The 21,217-nt window shown below is 43.4% G+C and overlaps 1 long non-coding RNA gene across 1 annotated transcript; it reads left to right on the top strand.

The window, feature by feature from the left end:
* Positions 1-19,421: 19,421 nt before the first annotated feature.
* On the top strand, positions 19,422-20,893 carry LOC146306363 (uncharacterized). Its single transcript, XR_014769007.1, has 3 exons — positions 19,422-20,164; positions 20,319-20,353; positions 20,435-20,893. It is a non-coding gene; the product is annotated as an uncharacterized LOC146306363 (long non-coding RNA).
* The last annotated feature ends 324 nt before the right edge of the window (positions 20,894-21,217 follow it).

Here is a 21,217-nt window from a genome sequence, read left to right as displayed (position 1 = left end):
TAATGTACCCTTTTGTGAGACGGACGACGGAGGAAAAACTTCTCGTTAAGGAGCTGGGACCCGTAAGACGTGGCTGGCAGGTTGTGGAGCAGCCAATGCACTTTTCTGTTTCCCCTGTATCCTCTTCAGAAGTGACAAATGTGATTCAACTTGGACAAAGACTGGACTAACTGACTTAAAGCACCTCTCTGAACGGATCAAGAAGCATGAGAGGTCCAAAATTCACATGGAAAACTGCATAAAGCTAGCTGTGCTCGGAAAGATTAGCATAGCAACGCAGCTAGATGATGGGGACCGCATTGCTGTAAGAAGGCACAATGAAGAGGTAGATAAAAACCGTAATATTTTATCCAAAATAAATGTAAAATTTTGTGGTGCTTTTGAATTAGCAATGCGGGGACATGATGAAAGGGATTCCTAAGACAACACCGGGATATTCAGAGGTTTAGTCAACTTAATGGCATCCATTGATTAGGACTTGAGGGAGCACCTTGAAAATGCGACCGTATTTAAAGGCACCTCGAAGACAGTTCAGAACAAGCTCCTGGACTGTATGCTGGCAATTCTGAGAGAACAGATCATAGATGAAGTAAAGACAGCTGAGTTTTTAGCAATCCAGGCTGATGAAACTACTGACATTTCCACACACTGTCAGCTAGTCCTGGTACTAAGGTACATTGATGGACGCAACAATATACAGGAGCGGTTCTATGAAATCATCAAGCTACCCAACAGCTATGCGGATTCAATAGCCAGTGCCTTATTGGAGAGGCTGCACAGTATCCTTCCCGAGGGACAAGAAAAAAAGTTGATGGCCCAGGCATATGACGGGGCTGCGGTAATGAGGGGTGCCACTGGAGGAGTGCAGCGAAAGGTACAGGACATCTATGCAAACGCTCACTACATTCACTGTCATGCCCATCAGTTAAAGCTGGTAATGCAGCAGGCAACTTCCCACATCCCTCAGATCATTCACTTTTTTACTGACATGGGGGGATTTGCTTCTTTTTTCTCAAAAGCGAGCAAGAGAACTGCAGTGCTAGATGAGATGGTGGCGGACCGACTTCCAAGTTCATCGTCAACACGTTGGAACTTCAACAGTGGTGCAGTCAACACAGTCTATGAGCACAAGAATGATCTGGTGAAGTGTTTTCAGACCATCTGGAACAGTGAAGCGTTTGATAGCCCTACGAAGAGAGAGGCTGGAGGCTATGTGAGAATGCTGGAAGATGAAGCTTTGTGTTTTTTCCTAGCCTTGTTCCATAAGATCATGCCACATGTGGACATGCTGTATAATCAGCTCCAGAAGAGGAACATCGATGCTGTCTACATCGCAGGAATCACCCAGACATTCATGAATCGCATGCAGGCTATCAGGTATGTTAAATGCATTATTATGTAGCCTAGCCTAATTGTTAATTATCTGCATAAATTATGTGTAGCCTTAAATGCTTATATGTCATCTTATTCAAATAATTAATTAATGTGAAATTTAGATGAAATATAATTGCTAGTAATTATAACAACCTTGGGTTTGGTTAATATATCCCTAATCGGTTTTCACAACTGATTCATAAAACTTATGTATTGGATCAGGGAAGCTGTTCCTAATCTGGCTGAGGATGAGGAGTACAGGGGACCTGTTCAGGAGCCACCCACAAAGAAACGGAGAACATTGGGAGAAGACACGCAGCACCATTTGGCACTGGAGGTCAGCACTTGCTTACACACACAGAGACACAGAGAAACACAGGGCCCTATCTTGAGCTTGTGCCTTAGGGTCGTGTCTTGTGCTGATCGAAAGCGTAAGTGGAAGGCGGGAGGTGCAATGGATTTAATTTATTCAAGGTGTGTCCAAATCCAACCTTGTTGTCTTGTGGCAGGGGCGGGAGTGATATTTTGCCCTGCCCCGCCCTTTGCGCCACCAGCGCAAAGCGGGATAGACCTATCAGACGTGCCCAAGTGCCCTCATTAATTCACAGGCGAGTTTAGGCCGAACATGCAGTAAACCAATCAGAAAGTCAGCTCTCATCACCTTTGAGAGGCAGGTGCGCCAGCAGCGCAAGCGGAGGCAGCATGACGGCAGATTTACCAGGAGGAAACAAAGAGAAAAGATTTTCAAAGCAAGGAGACAGATCTCCTGGTTCCAGAAGAGAATGCGCAAGAGCACGCAATATATGGAGACAGCAGGACGTCTCCAAAACAGCTTCACGCCGAAATAGTTTACTTTACAGTAACGCCTGCAAGAAACTTTACAACAAATGAACCGCAAATGTCATGCAGATATGTAACTGGTTATATTTTAACCTGAAGCACGTTGAAAGTATGTTATATTTCATAATTAATTGTTATAATCATCATCATTATTAACTTTGCTGGCTGAGGATCGGGGGAGAGAGATGGTGCAGTAGAGAGGGGAGGCGAACCGATCCAGTCTAGCTGCAAAGCTCCCTGGTTCCACTGGCCCACCTGAGCCAGGTGAAGGCACAGATACGCGGCTGTCTGTGCTCCTTCTTCTTCTCCTCTCCCACCTAATCATCATCTCCTCCTCCCATCCTCGCTCCTCTGACCCGCTGTGAAATAATCAGAGAGAGTTTCCTAAGTTTGAAGTGCACAAAATTACGCAGATATATCCAACTAGCTATGATAGAAGCACACATAACATTTTCTCTCAGGTTGGGCCGGACTTGTGCGGTCAAATATAGTGTCTTGTATATTTTGTATGTTATAGATCATAATTGTTTAAACATTGTTTTTCTGGATCATAACAAACACGCAGACATAAACACTACAGCTGCTCCACCTGTCATGCTGACTCATCTGATAAAGACTATCAGACAGCTGTGATCCTGTTTGCAGGTCTGCTGAGATTTATTGGGCTTTATAATTATAATAATAGTACTGTTGTACTTATTAGTGTGATTAACTTCAAAGACACACACGCGAGTGCACGACTTTTAAACATAAATGAAAGGTGTTTGGTGATTGTGGAGATGAGGGTGCGCACCTCAGCCAAGGGCAAGACACACACATACCTGCACTATTAACTTCAATATTCACATTTTCTTGCTGGTGGATATGTTCAAAGGACACTTCACTAATCGACACTCCTGTGGAGAATAAAGACTAATGTAAATTAAGGTGTTTGGTGATTGTGGAGCCATTGCGCCGCCAGCGCAAGTGATTTTGCTATCTTACGCCAGCACAAGTGCCATTTTTGCCATGTGGGTAAGATAGCAAAGGCGCTTGCGCTGGGTCTGTGCCGCTGTGGGTGTGAGGTCTAAACATGAAGGCGTGGCCCGGCGTGTTTGCTATCTTGTGCTGAGCACATTGGAGTAAAACGCGCTTGCGCTTTAGACCAGCCAAAACCTGGTCGAAGCGCAAAGTCTGTGGTTTTTCAGCACAAGATAGCACCTGGCGGGGTTGGCCGAAACACACACACGTCTTCACAATCACAAAACACCTTCATTTATGATCATTCTCTTCCTCCCACTTGAGTGTCGATTAGTTAAATGTTATTCAAACATATTTTCTATCAGCAATAAAAAAGTAAATATTGAAGTTAAAAGCTTTCACGTGTGTCTCACGCTTGGCTGAAGTGTACATGTCTCTACAATCACAAAACACTTTTCTTCTTTTAAGATGAACTCACTAATGAGGAAAAGAATTATAATTATAAAGCCTAAAGATTGTCTTTATCGGATGAGTCAGAATGACAGCTGGAGCAGCTGTAGTGTGTGTCTGCCTGTTTGTTATGATCCAGAAAAACAATGATTGAACAATTATGATCTATAACATACAAAATATACAGACACTATATTTGACCATAGGAGTCCGGCCCAACCTGAGAGAAAAAAGTTATGTGTGCTTCTGTCATAGCTGGTTGGATAGATCCGTGCGTAATTTTGCACACTCCAAACTTCAGAACAGAACAACTTGTTTCGCAGCGGGACAGAGGAGGGAGGATGAGAGGAGGAGATGAGGATTAGGTGGGAGAGGAGAAGAAGGAGGAGCACAGACCACCGCTTAACTGCTCCTCCACCTGGCTCAGGTGTGCCAGGTGGAGCCGGGAAGCTTCGCGGCCTCTGGATCTGTTCGCCTCCCCTCTCACCATCTCTCTCCCCACTCCTCAGCCAGTAAAATTAATAATGATGATGATGCTAATAATTAATTATAAATTACAACACAGTTTCAAGGTGCTTCAGGTTAAAACATAACCAGTTACATATCTGCATGACATTTGCAGTTCATATTTATTGTATTATTGTATATAAACTATTTCGGCGTGAAGCTGTTTTGGAGACGTCCTGCTGTCTCCATATATTGCGTGCTCTTGCGCATTCTCTTCTGGAACCAGGAGATCTGTCTCCTTGCTTTGAAAATCTTTTCTCTTTGTTTCCTCCTGGTAAATCTGCCATCATGCTGCCTCCGCTTGCGCTGCTGGCGCACCTGCCTCTTGAAAGGTGATGAGACTTTCTGATTGGTTTATTGCAAGTTCGGCCTAAACTCGCCTGTGAATTAATGAGGGCACTTGGGCACGTCTGATAGGTCTATCCTGCTTTGCACTGGTGGCGCAAAGGGTGGGGCAGGGCGAAATATCACTCCCACCCCTGGCACAAGACAGCAAAGTTGGATTTGGACACACCTTGAATAAATTAAATCCATTGCGCCTCCCGCCTTCCACTTACGTTTTTGATCAGCACAAGACACGACACTAAGGCACGAGCACGTTTTACCCTGAGCACAAGATAGCAAACGTGCCCAGCCACGCCTTCCTTTTGCCTTCATGTTTAGACCTCACACCCACAGCGGCACAGACCCAGCGCAAGCGCGTTTGCTATCTTATGCACATAGCAAAAATGGCACTTGCGCCAGGCTAAGATAGGGCCCACAGAGACACACAGAGGAACAGACACACAGAGACACAGAGGAACAGAGAGAAACAAAGACATCATCAAAAAAATCTAATGAGGATGCTCACCACTTGATATAGTAGTCCAGACTCAAAGGTTTATTGTCATATGATATCTATGAATAATTACAGTTAACCATTTTGGTTTATTACACAATATAGGCTAGCTATTCAGAACATTGATTGTAGTGAGACGTGAAGACCTAATTCTTTACCTTTTTTATAATTGTATGTTATCACATAGGTACGTGACACCGTCATGAGCCATGCCAAGGAGAGGTTTTCTTTCACCAAGCACCTCATCAGTGCCACTGTCTTGCAAGGAGACTTGTTCCAACAACACAGCAGAAGGTTCCCAGATTCAGCACTGGAAACCACGGTGGAAGCCTATCCCTCATTGGACAAGGCCAGACTTAAAACAGAACTGTCCCTGATCTACGAGAATGAGGAGTTCCGGAGTTGCAAAGGTGCACTGGCTCTCTATCAGGTTTTGATGGAAAACGACCTTGGAGAAACATTCACTGAAACTGTAAGTCTTCTCAACATCATCATCACAACACCAATGACAACATCAGAGTCTGAGTGGTGCTTTTCTACATTAAAGAGGATAAAAACTTTCCTTAGAAACACTATGTCACAAGATCGGCTCAACGCTCTGGCTATGCTCTGACCCAAGATTGTACTATATCTCTTTTGAGATGGTGAAACTTGCCCTACATTGGACTGGACAATGCAAGTTAGACTGGCCCATTATAGAAAAATCTTTATCCTTTCCCTTTACACCCATAGAGCTCCTCTCTCAAAATTCAGGTAGAATCTCTAACCCTATTATGTTGCATTCCAAGGAAGTTTGGATGAAGATACACAAAATGATTAAATTATCTCATTCTAAACAGCCATATTCGTCTTTGTGGCAAAATCCTGCAATCTGTATTGGTAAAACACCGGTCTACTGGAAGAGTTGGCACAACCATGGAATATGTACGCTGGATAATTTGTATGATGGTAAAGTGTTTATGTCATATATTGATGTTTTGAGTAAATATGGAAAGGAACATTTTTGGAAATATGTTCAGACAAGGCACTGTGTTATGTCACTAGACTGGCAAACTGAAGACAACCATATTTTAGAGTATTTGGTTTTGCCATCACACCATTACAGAGCCTCGATATTTTACAGAAGAATGAACTGTACACTCAGTACTGATCTAAACAATTTGAAGGTTTTATGGGAAAATGACTTTGGGGTTGTTCTTGGGAATGAGGAATGGAGGGAAATAATCTCACAATGTGGGAAATTTTTAAGGGAATGTAAAGGCAAATGTACACAATATAAGGTTGTACAAAGATATTATTGGACTCCTGTGAGACTGAATAGATTAGGCCTCATGAACAACTCATTGTCGTGGAAGTGTCAAAATGATAACGGTACTCTGATACATTGTTTGTGCGAATGTCCAATTATCAAGCACTTCTGGATGGTTGTCGTACGTATTCTAAGTGATTGGTTAGAAAGACCTGTGCCACTTTGTCCTACACTGTGTTTACTGGGTGACAAAGGACAGATAGATAATATATCAAAAGGAAAATTCTCTGTTATCATGGTTGGGGTCTCAGTGGCAGCTAGGATTATTCTTAAAGGGGACCTATTATGCTTTTTCCTCTTTTCTGACCTATAAATGTTGTCACAATGTTGGATAATGAGGTTCATGCATTTGGAAGCGAGCCCCGCAAGCTGTTTTGGATGGCTCTGCACGCTGTGTTTTACTGTCTTTTTTTAATAGTGTAGTAACATTGACGTCAATGCGTGCCAGACTTACTTATATGGTGTTGTGCAGGGAAGGAGCTACATAAGATCATTGGTTATAATTCATAATTAATAATATTAATTATGGATTATTAAAAGAAAATTGATTAATTAATTAATAATTAATTAATTATTACGTAAGCATAATATTCTAATTAGCTTATAACGGGGCACCACCGGGAAAACCCGGACCAATGATCGGGCGTAAGTTCAGTCTCAAGAGCTCGAGCACCGAGTTTGTCAACCAGCTTTTATCACAATATGTACGAAAAACCAGGACAACTTCTCTTTATAGCATAACAGGATTTATTCACACTGATGACATTAATGTACAATTAACATCAACGTTGCTGTGTAAACCCTATTAACTATAACATGTTACACAAACAAGCATCAAGAAAGGTGTGTGTGTGTGTGTGTGTGTGTGTGTGTGTGTGTGTGTATGTGTGTGTGTGAGAGTGTGGAAGACAGTGTGTGTGTGTGTGTGAGTGTGTGTGTGAGAGAGAGAGAGGAGGGGGGTTGAGCCCGAGCGGGGGTAAGACGTGGCAAGATGGCGGCGGTGACGCTGCGGACTACGTCGCGCGAGGGCCACTGACTACACCCGTAATGGCGGCTCGCCAAGAACTCACGTGACTCACAATAAAGGAGGAGAGAAGGTAGCGAGGGAGATTCAAGTTACTCCGCTCCAAGTGTAAGTTAGTAGGAAAGAAAGAGAGAGAAAAGAGAGCACTCAAGGGTGTCGTCACGCAGGCGGTATTGAGGCGCAGTAACCCGTCTGTGTTACGCAGAGACGCGCTCGGCTCAGCTGGTGAGCGGCGTGAATCTGGACATTGAACCAACACAGCCGAAGTACTGACCAATCCCGAGTGCGAGGCGACACAATAGCGGTCCGATGAGGTCGGATCACTCTGTATCACAAGCAGACACAAATGAGCGGAAGGAGAAGAGACACAGTAACACAGACAATGTCTTTACACATTAAAAATTGCAGCATATAGCCGGACGTGGCGGTCCGTATTCACAAGTCCTTACAGCTGATATAAAGGAAAGCACACACTATCTGATATCTGCTCAGAGCTAAAGCCTCTTACTTTGCAGAAGGTGGAGTGATGTGTTGTTGTTCCTCGTGCGTCCTGGTTGCGGCAGAGGTAACGGGGTTAGCCGCTTCCAGCGGCTAACGGGTCCTCGGCGAGGCGAGTCGATTCCGGCTCGTAGCGGGGAATCACTCGGAAAGAAGGAGTCCTGGTCCTTCTTCTTGAAGCGGGCAGTTCTGGTTATCTGCCAGGCTTCACATCCGCGGGCATCCGGTCGAGAGGGTCAGTCCGTGGTCTCATACCGGGCGGCTCTGCGTTCCTCAGCGAGGGGCAGGTCTCTAGCGAGGTGAGCTGATTCCGGCTCGTAGCAGGGAATCACTCAGGGAAAGAAGGTGTACTTATCCTTCTTCTCGAAGCGGGCAGTCCTAGTTATCTGCCAGGCTTCGCATCCGCGGGCATCCGGTCGAGAGGGTCAGTTCCGTGGTCTCGTACCGGGCGGCTCTGTGTTCCTCGGCGCACAGAGTGGAGGAGAGGAGAGGAGATCAGCTGGACCAGCGAGGGAAATCCGTAGGCCTAACGCGTCTAATGGTGTACTGCAGTAGTAACTCTTGCTAAAGCGTCGCCACGGGGGGGCGAGTTTCTAACTTTAGGAGCAGTTACTGGTCACTTCCATTGACTATGGGGTCACAGTCGGAAGTGCTGCCTTCGGGTGCGCTTCGCGTTATTATAGGGGTGCATGACGTCATTGGCCATGGCGGATTTCACCCAATGGGAGCTGTGGGTTCCCTGGGGACCCCTGCTGGTCAGCGGGGGTTCTGCAGGGGTTTGACTCTGCTGAGTCATCCAAAAAGAGGGGGTTGACTCTGTCCTTTGTTCTCTTGGGAGCCACATGTGGTCTCAGGCTTTTATGGTTACATGCAGGCCCCAAAAGTGAACAAAGAAAGTGTGGGCCTTTGTTGGTAATCCTTGTACGGCACAACAATGGTCATTGCCCAGCATGTGCTCTAGGCCTGCCCGCTCCCCCGCTCTGCTTCGTAAATTATATCGCTGCTCTGAGTGGTGAACTATTAAGTGAGATTAATGTGTTAGTGAGCTATGTTGCGTCTAAACACAGGATTTTCAGTGTGACGAATGTGGCTCTCTTTTAACCTGGTAACCATGGTAACTACTAAACTCATAACCTGGTCGCAAGCAGGTTATGTTCAGAGTTTCAAATTAAATCGTCTGTAAAACGCGCTATTCTTTAACAAATTTTTGTCCTTAGCTTTTAAACTGAGGGAGGACGTTAACATTGAAAAATTACTGAGCTGTATGCTCGTAATATCACCGAACGAATCCATATAATGTAAAAATGTAACAGCAGCACAAACTGTCTGCATCGCGTTGTCATGATGGTAACCTCCGTTTGGTGATGCAGAGTCATTTTTCCCGTTTGCTCCAGATCATATTAACACTTTAAATTGACATCGTATATAACAACAATGTTGCTTTTGCCGTAATGTATTTTGTATATTTTCCACAGCTCATAATTATAACAACTTGATGATTTTGACTTAAGTAAGGCTCGCGATCGCTTCATTTCATGTGGAAGAAGAGTCAAATGACGCAACAAACGCCCCTTTTATATGAACGCGCACAGAGTCTGAAGACGAAAGCCTGGATTAACAAAGTGAGTTGATAACCACCATCATGATACCCGTTATCTCTGATTGCAGTTTTAGGCTTTGTCGTGCAGAGAAAGCCTGGCTGTGTTGAGCTTCCTTCGTAGCACAGCCCCCTGCTGTCTACAATGATTTCAGTGTTAGTACGTTGAGCAGTGGCTTCCAAAAATGATTGTTCGGGTGTGAGGGAAAGTTAACTTTGTTTAGCTTTCCTAAAGAGGCGAGCACCAGGCAGAAGTGGATAGAGTTTCTTTTTCCCGGCCAGCAATGGAAAAATACCTCTGTGTTTGTCTGTCTATGGCACTTCACAGGGGACTGTTTTGTCAACACGGGCCAATACGAAGCTGGGTTAGCCGGTAGCCGAGCTCAGCAGCGCTTGTCAGCCCTTCGGAAGTCCTCGGGAGTGTGACCAATCACAGCGGAGTGGGCTCGGCGGGAGGCGTAAATGGAGGAGGGCCGGGGGGCGGAGTAAAGTACACAGACCGTTTTCACGGGATGCAGAAAATACAAGGAAGAGATGCAGCGAGAGGCACAGCGTCCTGACGATCTACAAAGCTTTCTGTGCGGGCGATCGTGTGTAGCTGCTCTGTAGGAGTCCAAAATCAAATACAAAGGCCCGAAATTGAGTATAATAGGTCCCCTTTAAACACTGGAAAACTCTGAAAGCCTTACCGTTTAAAGAATGGGTAAATATGATGATAAAGACTGCTTCATATGAATGTATGCTTTATAAGTTGAATAATAGAGATGGTACCACAGCGCCAGAATGGGAACCATTTTGGTCCTACATTACTTTTACTGTCAGTCAGTAGGACGACAGCTGATTTCCTTCCCTCTGATATTTATTTTATTTTATTTATTTTTTGTTTGTTTTTCTTTCTAGGAACTTCCACACCTTGTAATATCATTGATACTTTCATTTATGTTTATGTATAAGAGCCCTGTTCTTTAATGTTAAAGAGCACTGTACGATTGTCATGTACCAAGTAAAAACTCAAATAAAAACCTGAATTATAAAAAAAAAAGAAAGAAATGAAAATATGAATGAATTAATAAAGAATGGGCCTGGTTTTTCTTAACTGAAACTTACCACATGATACACAGGAAGGCCAAGGAGAACAGCAGTACACCTTGTGTTTGATGTCATGAAGTTCCTAAGAGGATAAAAATAGTGTAAATTCTGTGACAAATTTATTCATCAAGCCCAATGCCAAACCATTCCAACCAACTGGCCACTACAGCATCAGAAAATAAGTCCACACGTCTTGTGCTGATTTATCTTGTGCAATCAGAGAAAGAGCATGGACATGCAAAAACGGGGACTATGCAGTGGAGCAATTGTGGAATTAAAGTTCATTTGAACCATCAAATTAAACATTCCAAAAATTTAACCTGTGATATGCATAATCACCTGCTGGTCGTGCACTTGAATATATCAGCCATAGCACCTGAAATCTTGTTTTTGTCTAGTTTTGGAAGCCCTTTGTCTGAATAAGATCATCAGTTGAGGGGTGTGGCAATCAAACTCGGTGTTCAAGGACAGGTTCTTGTGACCATTAGAACGCTGCATACATACAGCTACATTTCAGAAAAGAAGAAGTACATTAAGTTCTAGGTTTGTGAATCACTAAGATAAATTATTGTTTTATTTAAAAAAGAATAATAAAATCAGAACAGGATTAGAACAGCATTTTCTTATTATGGCTAAATGTTTGTAAAGCAGTATTAGTAATGATTGCAACATAAAAGTCACTACATAAACTCCATATCTCATTGCAAAGAAATCTATAAAGTCAAAATAAATAAATTCACAGTAAAACCAATGATTTCAAGATTAATTGAATTAGATTAAAAGTATGCATAATGTGACATACATTACTGACAAAGGAAAAACAGGTGAGAGAGATTAACCATATTACCTCAGACTGCATATGAAGAGTGGGCCAGAGGTCCCTGAGCTGTTTCACAGAAAGTTGATTCTGCATGTTGGAGTCACTGGAGTGTGAAGGTGTGGAGTTGTCTTGGTTTCTTGGGCTTCTTGTTTCAGCTCAAGCCATCAACCCAAAGTATCCGTATTTGATGACCAAGGAATGAGACTTAACAATCAAATGTCTTCCTCCAGAATTACTTACTGCTCCTTGAAAACTGGGACTCGTCTGACTCCTGATCATCATCAAAATCGTGGTACTGGCGTCACAGTTCGGTACACAGCATGTGCATGATGAATACAACAAATACATCTGTTTTCTGACCGACTCAGTCACACTATTGTCATTCTGGCAAGTGAAGTAACACTCCAATCCAGCGGGTGGCATTAAATCACCAAAATGCTGTTTGCCAACTGCCATTTAAAACAAAGAACAGCCAAAGAAGACGGTGCAGCAAAACAAGGACATTGGATGCTTTTCATTCTGTAAATTCATCTCCTCCACTTGCTCCCTCTCCTCACATCTTTGCTCCACCCAGCGAGGTCATGACAGAGATGTGAGGACGGAGGAGACAGAGCTGTGAGATGAAAAATCCTTGGTTCCTTTTTTGGCATTAGTCTGAAGCGGCGTCAGTTACTGATGACGAGCTGATAACAGCTGTATCAGCGGTCAAACTGACTGGTACGAATGTTCACAGAAACAAATCTAAGAAAGATTTCGATACCTGACAGCATTCAGTTAGATCTGTAAATTGAAATGGCTGATTATTGGTAGTATTCTTTCTGATGCTGATTTTAATCATCATTTAATATTCCTTTTTCCATCTTCTAATTAATATAGGCAACTGATCAGTGTTATTTGTTTACTTAGGCTATTTATTGGCTTGCATTATGGTCATCTGCACAGTAATACACACATCACACTTTCCACTTGCTTGTGTCATTATTCACAACATGCAGGTGCAAGTGCTGCAGAAACTTCTGTCAGTCACTGGACTTTGATCTCCCTTTGTGGGTCTTGATGACGCAGGATGAAAATTGCCAAAACTGCCCAATTAAGGGATACACCAGTGTATCCTCGGTCTGAGCACCTCCCAGTAAATTGCACTACTCTCTGCTCAAAGTAAATGAAAAGAAACTAAACTTTATTGATTTGGGGTTTTTGATGTTGTTGTTGTTGCTTTTTCTGCATTTTACTGTGACACACCTAGTTTTCATACTGAACATTATTCAGCTCTTGCAGTGAGTAAGGTGAACGAAAATTCAGAGCTGCATAATCAATCATTTTATTTCACTGTAATCAAAGACTACATGTAACACAAACTCCAATTTTTTAAGCCCTGATAAGTCCAAGCATTTGAGTTTATTAGTTAGGCAAGTACTAGAGTACTGCTAACTTATTCAGGTTTACAGTGTTCCATTCATCCACTCATGGAATTGATAAAAAAAAAAAAAAAAGGTCAACCAGTCAAAAAAGCCAGCATTTCTTTTTTTTTGTGTGTGTGTGTATTTTTTTCCATAGCACCTGTTCATCGAGGCACCAAAGAAAAGACATTTGATGAAAGTATCTGTGTATGATGAATTGCACGTCATGTAATGTTAATTTGGTAGATACATTTATGCGTATGGTCTGGGAGTGTCTTGAAGTCAAAACATTCTGGGAAAGGGTGTCTCAAAAATTGTCCAATATGACACAAATAAATTTTTATTGTTTGCCATCTCTAATATTAAGGAATGATCATTCATCTGACCCTTAACTCAGAAGCGGTTGTTATCTTTGGCAGCCATGGCTGCTAAAATGTTGGTTGCTGTAAGATAGTTATTTTCTAATAAATAATCAATCCATCAGTTGTACCATTCTTTAAAGTGATAGTTCACCCAAAAATGAAATTTCATTCAATATCTATTGACCCTTTGCTGATGTGAGGATGAGTGAAGATCTCCAGTTCACAAAACACTCCTGGGGTTTCAGTGGAAAACAGCCAAATCCAGTGACCAGTTTTGAAATTAAAAAAATAAATAAATAAAATAAAACACAACAAAACACAAAAAATGTCTCCATACTACTTGTGTTGTGTAATCCAAGTGTCTATAAACTGCAACATTAAAATCTGACCCAAAAAGATGCCATTTACGCCATGTTTTTACCCTAAATGTCAACTGTAGCCTCTCAGACCAGAGCCACATGTACACCTGAAACATAAGTCGGGCCTTTCTCCATCTGGAAAGGATTTTGTACACTACACTACAAGGTTTCTGTTGCTCTCGCTCTGTAGTCCATGGCTGCAGCAACAAAATGATGTTCCTCCTCTATGTCGAAGGCCTTGTACATTTTGTTCTTTGTTGAAAGTTTGTGAAGTCAACTGAATGCATAACAAGTCACTATTTCTGAGCAGATCTCTCTCTGTTGTCTGAGTCACTTCCAGGTAGCATGTAAACAGAGATGTGAAGGTATTGCGAGATCTCATATATCTTGTGTCGTGCAGCTTAGGCGAGAGCTTATGTACCCACTTCAGGCGTGTGCATGTAGCTCTGTTGTGAGAGGTTACAGCTGAGATTTAGGCTAAAAACATTGTGTAAAGGGTGTCTTTTTGGGTCAAATTTTAATGTTGCATCTTACGGACACGATTATAGCAGGGGGAATAGAGAGAGTCAGGCACAATTGGCCAATCAGGAGGAGAGCACTGGAGTCAGGTACAATGGGCCAATCAGGAGGAGAGCACTGCAGTTGTTAAGAGGCCATGAAGCACAGGTGTTTAAGCCTCACTCATGCTCCTGAAATCACTCTGGTGCACATGCTCCTCTGGTAAGCCAAACAAATCCTGTTCTGAGATTATTTGTTTTTAAGGGTAATGTAGGGGTGCAAAATGCACCCTGAGGTATTTTATTTGTACATAGCATGTAAATATAGAAACTGTGTTATCCTTTAAGGTTTGCTGTGGCACTGGTATTAGTTTGGGTGCGTTTCTGTTGGGGTAAAGAGGGTTTACTTTGTTTTCTAGTTTTGGCATTTAAATATATCTTTGTTTTGTTCACATGTAGTATACTGCAAGTGCACCAGCCTGCTGACCGGTGTGCCCACACCACCTGCAGTGAGATATTTGACCTTTTAACCTTTTTAAATTTGATGTTAGCGACCCTCCACTGTAATAAAATAGCCTGTTACGGCATTTTGACCCACACTGACTGTTTGCTTCGTCATTGAAGTTTGCCTGTGTGTAATTTTTAGCTGAGTGTCACATTTGGCGTTGTTGGCAGGATCTGAAGCAGTCAGTGTGTGGTGTATGGTTATATATACATTTTTTCCAAATTCAGGTTAGTAAACGGCAATTGGCACAGAAGATTGGAGAGACCTACGGCTCCCAGTCTGCGGTCAAGTCACGGCATCAGGAAGAAGCCTATAGCTTCAGTATTGTTTTTTTTACTAAATTTGCTTTTATTCCGATTTTTAAAGGGTTTGTTTGGCATACTATTAAAATGAGTGAAATTGAAGAACAATTGGGAGCCTTACGTGAGCAATTGAGAGCTCTTCAGGTTGAAAATGAGCAGCTAAAATTGTCTGTTTCCAACCCCCCTGCTGCACCCCTCAGGGTTGACAGAACTGTGTATATTCCCCGGGAGAGGAGGTGTCCCAAATTTTATGGTTATCAAGACTCACCTGACAGTGTGGGTCTTGAGGACTGGATTGAGGAAGTTGAAGCTTGTCTGGAGGGCAGACACCTCTCAGATAAGGAAAAAGCCATCTTCCTCTTCGATCATTTGGGAGGGGAACCCCGAAGTGAAATAAAGCACCGTCCGGCCAGTGAAAGGGACAACCCTGACACAGTTATCAGTATCTTGAAGGCATTGTACAGTGGTAAGAAGCCATTCGTGGTATTGCAGCAACGGTTTTATGATCATAAGCAGCAGGAAGGCGAATCACTGAGGCAGTTTTCCCATGCTCTAATGTCTTTAATGGACTCTGTTCTCGACAGTGACCCAGATGCAGTATCCAACTCTGAGACAGTACTGAGGGATCAATTTGTGGAGCATGTAAAAGATGGACTGCTGCGGCGTCACCCGAAGGATGTGGTAAGAAGACAACCAGAAGTATCTTTAATAGATATTCGGGAGGAGGCCATCAGATGGGGCGAACATTTGGATGGAGGGAATAATTGCCAATCATATGGGTGTAATGCCACCAGAGTTGACATGAGAACCCCTCAGCCAGTGTATAAAGCCAATCTGTCTCCTGAGCTCCTTGCAATTGCAGACTTGTTAAAGCAGCAACAAACACAAATTACAACCTTAAGTGAACAACTTCAATCACTGCAAGTGACTTTTAACCAAAATCAAGTCAAGTGGGCAAAAGACACGAAATGCCTTCGCTGTAATAAACCAGGCCACATTGCCCGCTACTGTCGACAACTTATGCCCACTGATATTCAGCCAAAATTGAAGTCAGCAGTTCAAATGGTGCAGGTTGAGCAGACGGAAAACTAGCGCCCCCTGTTGTTTTGAGCCAGACACCAGGAGGGGCTGACTTTGGCTCCAACTCAACTTCTGTGCCCCCTAAAGTGTTAAATCAGCTGGTGGGCCAATGCTCTGTAGTGAACCTGGAAGTGAATGGAGTCAGCGTTCCATCCTTATTGGACACAGGTTCAAATGTTACAACCATAACGGAAAGTTTCTTTTCAGCAAATTTTGACTCTGACAAACACAAATTAAACAACTGCAAATGGCTTAATCTGTCTGCAGCCAATGGACTGTCTATTCCATATCTGGGATATGTTGAACTGGATGTAACAGTCCTTGGAAGGACCTTGCCAGTCTGTGGGGTGTTAATTGTCAGGGATCCACCCAGTTCCACAGCACTCTGCAAACAAAAGGAACAGGTTCCTGGGCTGCTGGGGATGAATGTCATACTCCGCCTGTATACTGATCTCTATGGGGAGTATGGCTCTGCCTTGTTCTCTGTTCCCCAGGTCACACAGGCAGCACCAGGCTGGAGGGAAGCACTACAATTGTGTCAATTAATTGAAACTGAGAACATTGATGGCAATGCTGGTCAACTACGGGTGCAAGCTAATGGCCCACTCCAGATTCCTGCAGGCACCACAGTTATGGTTCCAGCTACAGGCCCAAAAGGTAACAACAAACATCACTTGCAAACACTCTTGTTAGAACCAGATAGCAGCACAAACCACCTTCCTGCAGGCCTTCTGGTTTCTACTGCATTAGTGGCTCTTGAACATGGTTTGGCCTATGTCCCCGTTTCCAATGTAAGCAGGGAAGTAGTTTACCTTCAGCCATGAGTTACGTTGGGTTTGTTGCACTCTGTTGATGTAGTTGACACTAATACGTCATCAATAATGTTCAGTGAAAAAGTCAACTCTCAGGGTAAAGTAATAGTGACATGTTCCCAAGCTACAGCTGGAGAAGTACCTGGCCTTGATTTTGAGTCGGTAGATCTGTCCAAATTGACACCCACAGATCAAGCTGTTGCAAAAGAACTGTTAATGAAATATGGAGATGTCTTCTCAAAGGGAGACACTGATCTAGGCTGCACATCACTTATTGAACATCATATCCTGCTGTTAGATGACGCTCCTACTAAACAACGCTATCGGCATATCCCTCCCTCCCAGTTTGAGATTGTCAAAGCTCACATTAGACAACTCCTTGAGACACAAATTATTCGGGAAAGCTGTAGCCCCTATGCTGCTCCACTTGTCCTTGTACAAAAAAAAGATGGCTCTTTAAGGATGTGTGTTGACTATAGGCAGTTGAATGCTAAAACACGGAAGGATGCCTACCCGTTACCCAGAATAGAGGAGTCCCTAGATGCCCTCTCAGGAGCCAAATGGTTTTCCACCTTAGATTTAGCGAGTGGCTACAATCAGGTTCCCGTTGCAGAGGCTGACAAACACAAAACAGCATTTTGTACACCTTTTGGCCTGTTTGAATTTAATCAGATGGCTTTTGGCCTGTGCAATGCCCCAAGCACATTTCAAAGATTAATGGAAAGAATATTTGGTGATCAAAGTTTCCAATCCTTGCTCTTGTACTTGGATGATGTGATAATTTTCTCAACATCTGTTGAACAGCATTTGCAGAGGTAAGGGATGGTCCTGAAACGCCTGCAGAAGGAGAACCTGAAGATCAAGCTGAGCAAGTGCTGCTTTTTCCAGCAACAAGTGAAATACCTGGGCCATGTGGTGTCTGCAGGTGGGGTGGCCACAGACCCCGACAAGATTGATGCCGTAGCAAAGTGGAAATGCCCGGAAAATGTCCAGGAACTGAAATCATTCCTGGGTTTTGCCAGTTATTACAGGCGTTTTGTTCCTGGGTTCTCACAAATTGCTGCACCTTTGAACTCCTTGGCGGCAGAGTTTTCTAAACACAAAGAAAAGAAAACAAAGAAAATGTCCATCAAAGATCACTGGACAGAGGTATGTGACACAGCATTTCAGACACTCAAAACCAAACTCACTACAGCACCAATACTGGCTTATGCAGACTTCCACAAGCCATTCATTTTAGAGGTAGATGCTAGTCATAATGGTTTGGGAGCGGTATTATCACAGGAGTGTGAGGGCAAAATTCGCCCTATTGCATTTGCTAGCAGAGGCCTAAGAAAAACTGAAAGAAACATGCAAAATTATAGTTCCATGAAATTGGAATTTCTAGCCCTGAAGTGGGCTGTCACAGAAAAATTCCGAGAATATTTGCTGGGCCAAAAATGTACTGTGTATACTGATAACAATCCCCTCAGCCACCTACAAACAGCCAAATTGGAAGCAACTGAGCAGAGGTGGGTCTCCGAGCTTGCAAATTTTGATTTAGACATTAGATACAAACCAGGCCGGGCAAATGGAAATGCAGATGCTTTGTCAAGACAAAATGCAACTGCAGAGCAAATAGTGGCCCTTGCACCCACAACAAGTGTACCCAAAGTTCTTCAATGTGCTGTGCAAAAACATCCGCTAACCTCCCAAAATTGTATTTCTCAAGCGGTGATGGCGTCTTCTTGGGCAGCCGACATCAACCTCTCTGTCTTGCAGGCAGAGGACCCTGTAATCAAGGAGTTCCATAGATTCTGGGGCAGACAACAGCGACCAAATAGGGAGGAAAGAACAACGGCATCCCCCCTGGTTTTGAAGCTGCTGAAACAATGGGATAAAATAGTGGAAAAAGAGGGTATCCTGTACCGCCGGATAAACCCGCCAGAGGGAGGACCACCTTGGTATCAGCTGTTGCTACCACAAAAGTTGCAAAGGGAAGTCCTCCACAGTCTCCATGACAACCATGGCCACCAAGGTGTGGAGCGAACCACTGATCTGATAAGGAGAAGATGTTACTGGCCAGGTATGGACAAGATTATAGAAACATACTGTAAGGAGTGTGAACATTGCATTGTGTCTAAAGCTGGGCACCTTCGACCCAGAAGTTTTATGGGTCACTTAATGGCAACAAAACCCAATGATATTTTGGCCATAGATTTTACTGTCCTAGAACCCTCATCTGATGGGCGAGAAAATGTGCTCATAATGACAGATGTTTTCTCCAAATATACACAAGCCATTCCAACTAGAGACCAAACTGCAACCACTGTGGCTCAGGCCTTGATTACTAATTGGTTTTATATATTTGGAGTGCCCTGCCAATTGCACTCAGACCAAGGTCGTTGTTTTGAAGCCAAAGTAATACAGCAGCTCTGTAGCATGTACAACATAGTTAAGACCAGAACAACCCCATACAGACCCCAAGGTAATGGTCAGTGCGAGCGATTTAACAGGACATTGCATGACCTACTCCGCACATTACCACAACATCAGAAAAACAGATGGACTGAACATATAGCACAAGTGGTGTTTGCCTATAATACAACTAAACATCAATCGACAGGAAACTCCCCATATGTGCTTATGTTTGGACAGGAGCCGCGACTGCCTGTTGGGGGGCGCAAAGCTACAAGAGCCAACGACGCCTGATGAATGGACCACCAGTTTGTAATGCTTTGAGCTCTGTTTACCAGGAAACAAGACAAAGGCTTCAAACTGCTGCTGATCGGCGGGCTAAAAACCATAATGCGAAGGTAACAGAGGATATTTTGCAGCCAGGACAATTAGTGCTCTGCTGTGACCATAGCCACAAGGGATGCCACAAAATACAGGACCACTGGTCCTCAGTGCTGTACAAAGTGGTACGTGGTCCCCAACATGGGGGATCAATTTACACCATAGCAACAGCAGATGGTAAAGGCCGTCCTAAACAAATTCACAGGACCGAAATACGCCCAGCTCCAGGTATACCAAATGATGTGTATACAATCCCTGATCCAGGTCTGCCCATTGACTTAGCAAATAAGGTTGATGACTCTGTTTCTGACATCCCCTTTGTGTTGGAATTTGTGGAACAGGTGCCTCGAACCAATACAGCAGGAGTTGGAAATCTGCCTCCGTTGCTCCCACAAGACATGGAGATGGGACCACCGGATGGTGGGACTCTGAATACAGAGAATGAAGGACTGAGATGCTCTCAACGGACCACAGCTGGCCAGCACCGTAACTTACATCACCTTCCCAGATCGGCCACGTACCACTCTCAACACGTCCGTGTAGATGCTCCATGTGTGACTTTCTACAGGCCCTGGCTTTGAAGGATCCATCGACGGGACGTTGAGTCAAATCCCAGGGGTAGATTGTAGCAGGGGGAATAGAGAGAGTCAGGCACAATTGGCCAATCAGGAGGAGAGCACTGCAGTTGTTAAGAGGCCATGAAGCACAGGTGTGTAAGCCTCACTCATGCTCCTGAAATCACTCTGGTGCACATGCTCCTCTGGTAAGCCAAACAAATCCTGTTCTGAGATTATTTGTTTTTAAGGGTAATGTAGGGGTGCAAAATGCACCCTGAGGTATTTTATTTGTACATAGCATGTAAATATAGAAACTGTAAACATGTGGGTCTGCCAATAATTTATTCTTTCTTTGTAAAGGGTCCTAACAATCCTACAGTAGTGCCAGGGGCAAGGTATGAGAATGCCTCCTTATATCAAGCATTGTTTGCATGTCTGTAGCCTGAGATTTAACATGTGCTTTGTTAAATTTACAGGGAAAAGTGCTGGTTGCCGTTTACGGCCTACTATTATATTTGGATTTTGTTTTTTAGCAGTTGGAGTACATGGCTAACTTATAGCTCTGCTTTTCTGTTGCATTGCTGCAGCTGGTGTTGGCCTTCGGTCACAGGAGCAGCTGGTGCAGTGGGAGTTCACCTGTCGATTTGTGGTGTTATCCTTTAAGGTTTGCTGTGGCACTGGTATTAGTTTGGGTGCGTTTCTGTTGGGGTAAAGAGGGTTTACTTTGTTTTCTAGTTTTGGCATTTAAATATATCTTTGTTTTGTTCACATGTAGTATACTGCAAGTGCACCAGCCTGCTGACCGGTGTGCCCACACCACCTGCAGTGAGATATTTGACCTTTTAACCTTTTTAAATTTGATGTTAGCGACCCTCCACTGTAATAAAATAGCCTGTTACGGCATTTTGACCCACACTGACTGTTTGCTTCGTCATTGAAGTTTGCCTGTGTGTAATTTTTAGCTGAGTGTCACACTTGGATTACACCACACAAAGCAGTATAAAGACATCTTGTGGTTTTTGTTCTTATTTTTACATTTTAAAATTTTCACTTCAATTGTACTGGATTTGGCTGCAAGGCTGTTTTCTGCTGAAACCCGGGAGTGTTTTGCAAACTGGAGATCCTCACCCATCCTCACATCAGCACAGGGGTGAGTAGATATTGAGTGAATTTTCATTTTTGGCTTAACTATTGCTTTTTAATAGAGTATGTGCTTATAGAACTGTCCAGAGCAAAGATGAACTATTATAGCCAAAACA

Source organism: Lutjanus erythropterus, chromosome 22 (assembly GCF_056507025.1).
Source record: "Lutjanus erythropterus isolate fLutEry1 chromosome 22, fLutEry1.hap2, whole genome shotgun sequence".
NCBI lineage: Eukaryota > Metazoa > Chordata > Actinopteri > Lutjaniformes > Lutjanidae > Lutjanus > Lutjanus erythropterus.
This window is presented reverse-complemented; position numbering and strand designations above follow the sequence as displayed.